The sequence below is a fragment of the Octopus bimaculoides genome, chromosome 13 (genome assembly GCF_001194135.2).
Source record: "Octopus bimaculoides isolate UCB-OBI-ISO-001 chromosome 13, ASM119413v2, whole genome shotgun sequence".
Classification (NCBI taxonomy): Eukaryota; Metazoa; Mollusca; class Cephalopoda; order Octopoda; family Octopodidae; genus Octopus; species Octopus bimaculoides.
The window spans coordinates 51,274,645-51,278,888 of NC_068993.1; positions in this window are offsets into that span (position 1 = coordinate 51,274,645).

Here is a 4,244-nt window from a genome sequence, read left to right on the forward strand (position 1 = left end):
CACCACCACCACCACCATCACTAGCACCAACACCACGAGGACCACTACGGTCCCTCTCCACCACCACTACTACTCCCACCATCACCATCATCACCATCACCACCATCATCATAATCATCATCATCATCATCATCATCATCATCACCACCACCACCACCACCATCATCATCATCATCATCATCATCATCATTTCTGTTTTTGAATCTTTTCGTCTGTAGTTAACGACATTTTCTGTTAGTCATGAAATTGTGCAATCATAACAACAGAATAGAAGAAACAAAAAAAAAATTCACATTTTTGAAACAGAGAAGATATGGAACCCCTCTCCATTTTAGTCCATGTTTCCCGGTCTCCTCTCGCCGTTTATTAATTTTTCTTCTTTTTTGTTTTTAATACATATGACTATATAGCAATACCTAGCTGGAATTGAAACCCCAAACCTAGCATATAGATCTCGATGAAAAACGAACCACCCCAGCACGTTGCCGATTTTATGTTTGAGCGACAATCAGTGATGACGACGACGAGGACCACCACTACCACCACCACTGCCACTACAACGCCCACCACGTAGACAAGCACGACCACCACGGCCTTTTGATGCCTTGGGATACTGTTCCCAAGGACCCAGCAATAATTGGCACTATCTTCACCTTCTTTTTCCATAGCCGGGTTATTTCGTGCCTAAGAGAGTTATATTTATCTATCTGCCTTCCTTCTTCACTATTCGTGGGTCAGAGGGGCATGCAGCATCAGCTATATAGCATATGTGGTGCACCTTGTCCGCCTCCACTAGGTCCGGTCTGTTATTCTCTAGCACCTGATTTGTGTAGATTGGAAAATCCTAAAGGATTTTGCTAGTCTCCGACTCTGCTACTTTCTGTGATTTGTGCTCATACCACGTCTTTCCTCTCTTTATCCCCCACTTTTCGCACAGTTTCCTATGTAACACTTTCGCTACCTGATCGTGTCGCCACAACTTGTAGTGGTTTAGGGCAAGTCTAGGACATTCGTTCATGATATGGGCAATGTTTTCATCCACTCTATTGCAGATGCGGCACAGTAGAGACACGTGCTCATTCCTAAGGTTGGCCCTCCAGTTCCTGGCCAAAGCTTGGACTTGCGCTTCCAGTATAGTGCTCTAGGTCTTTTTTAGTGTTCCTTTCCTCGGCCAATCCCACCTATTTTTCCAGCAACTTCTGTTGTGATTATATGGAATTGATTGTGTACTCCCTTCTTGCGTTATTCTTCTCCATGTCGTTTTTGTACTTCCTTCCTTGTTTTTCTTTTTTACTCTGCTTTCAATACTCCCTTGTTCCAAACTATCACTAGCAAGGTTTCCTTATTTTGGGCTAGGTATCTCATTATGCTCTCGAGTTCGATATGCACATAGTCTTCCACACTTATCAGTCCACTTCCTCCATTTACTCTCTTCATCTATAGGTAATTAATGTCTGTACGTATATGGTAGGCTCCATGCTGCATCGTTAGGAGCTTTCTTGGCTCCATTAGCAGGAATGTTACCTTGAGGTTTGGTGACAATAAGTCTCCTCGAATCGCAAGAATCTTTCTAAGGAATTTTGTCGAATAGAGGATGGCACTTTTCTGTGGGTCTAAAATCCGAGTGTCAATTCCAAACTCTTTCAGTCTCTTTGGTAGCATTTTGGGTGCTGCATCAAGTGCACCAATTGCAACAGGAATAATTGTCTTAGTCTTCCACCATCTTATTCACACTCATAGTTATCAATTTATTTAATCTCTTTGACATCGACTCTGTTATCAAATGGTATTGCAAAGTCTATGATCTTTAAGCTTTGTCCTCTATGTTCATATCTTGTATTCTTGCTTCAATAGTACGGTGTGTCTTTACGGAGAAATCCCAAAAGAACCTGCAATTTTTATTCTCTTTTACAGCCTCTGGTTCGTGTTCATACCACTCTCTTGGGAATTCGAAGCCACACCCTCGACTAGCATCCCGATACATTCTTTTACCTATACAATCTCACCTGCGCTCGTACTCATTTTGTGCTGGGTGGTTGCATTCACTCGAGAGTTGATTTATATTTGCGTTTTCTGTTTTTTGAAGCCACACATTCGACTAGAATCCCAATGCACTCTTTTACCTACACAGTCATACCTGAGCTTATACTCATCTTGTGCTACGTTGATTGCATACACTCAAGTGTTGATTAATATTTTCGTCGTCTGTTTTCTGAAGCCACACCCTCCACTAACATCACAATGCACTCTTTTACCTCAACAGCCATGCCTGCGTTCATTCTCATTTTGTTCAAGGTAATTGCATTCTCTCAAGAGATGATTAATACTTCCGGCTCATTTCTTGCAGATTCAACATTTGTTATCTCACTGAGTTTTCTCGATCTTTCCCTTTATCAGATTCGTCCTAATGGCTTCTTCCTGGGCGGCTATAATTAGTGCTTCAATTTCTCGTTTCAGGTTTCCGTCCCTCAGCCATTGCAGGCGTTCTTCTAACGTACTTGATTTGTAGCTTGAATTTGTCATTTAATTGCCTTTCATTCCGACAGCTTTCTCTCTTGTTTCTATAAATTGCTGCTGTATAGGAAAAAAGATTTAAACTTCAGTAAAATCCCCGAATTGAAAATCATTTGAATAACAGTTCCCCAACAATTAGTTTTATAGACATGTATTTGTCATTCACTTCGACAGATATATAAATTGGGTGACTAAAATCATGTAAGCAACGAATCTACTGTCTGCACAATATAGCTAGCCTTCTATATATTCTTATTTGGTGGCATAGTTCATCTAACACTATATAATCCAATGTGCCGTTCCATATTCTAGCCGCGAAGATTTTGCAGCTGATTCAAGCATGTTTTGAGATTACATTTAGTGTTGTAAGTTGTGTGTAGTAAATCCACAACTTTAGAAACGAGGAAAAATAGAAAAAAAAACCGTTTTCTACGATACAAACATCATTATTAATAGCGTAAAGTTATTAGTATAAACGTGATAGGTACAGGAAGCAAGAATATAAGACTTGTTATTTTTTATTCTCTCTGCAACACGAAATAGTGTTTACCAAAGTTTCATTACTAAGTATATTATGCATGTATAACAGTACCACTTTCATTTTGTATCTTCAGAATATACTGTCTGGATATAAATTTCTGCTTTAGGTTCAAGAATTTCTCTATAGTTTCATTTCATTTTCTTTCTTTTTTTTTTCTTTTTTTTTTTTTTTCACTTTTTGCATTTTCAGTATTAGTGGGTAAAAATCGTGTTGCTCTGATATTATGGCTCCTCTCATTGTTATTGTTCATCATCAACATCATCTTCTTCATCATTATCATCATCATCATCATCGTCGTCGTCGTCGTCGTCATCATCATCATCGTCATCATCATAATTGATAATAATAATGATAATCATAATAATAATAATAATAATAATAATAATAATAATAATAATAATAATAATAATAATAATAATAACAACAACAGCAACAACAACAACAATAATAATATTTTAAAAACCATCTTCACAATCATTCCCATCATCATGTATTCGTACTATTGCCGTTGTTGTTGTGGTTGTTATTAATAATGATGATGATGATGATGATGATGATGATGGTGGTGGTGGTGATAATAATAATAATAATAATAATAATAATAACAACAACAAAAACAACAATAATAATAATAATAATAACAACAACAATACGACTTTTTCAAACGATTTCAATAACGCAGAGTACAGGTAAAAATTATTTCCCCCCCCACCCACCTCCTTCTTGTACTAGATATTTCTTTCCTTCTGTCTTTATTTATTTATTTATTTGTTCATTTATTTATTCATTCATTTAATCTTCTTCGGGCTACAGACAAGAACTTCAGCTTGTAATATACGGAGGGGGAAAAATACCATAAACAAGAATTAGAAAACTATTAAACAACAAAATCATAAAAACAGAACCAAAAATAGCAGCAGTAGTAGTAGTAGTAGCAGCAGCAGCAGCAGCAGCAGCAGCAGCAGCAACAGTAGCTAAAATGTAAGAAAAAAAACTTTCTCTGAATTTATACATTAAGAATGATTAGGAATTGTATGTGCACGCATGTATGCATGCATGTATGTATGTATGTTACTATGTATCTATGTGCATAAGTATATATACGTATATACATATATACACACGCACACATATATATATTGTATATATATATTTATATGCATTTATATATATTTACATATATATACAT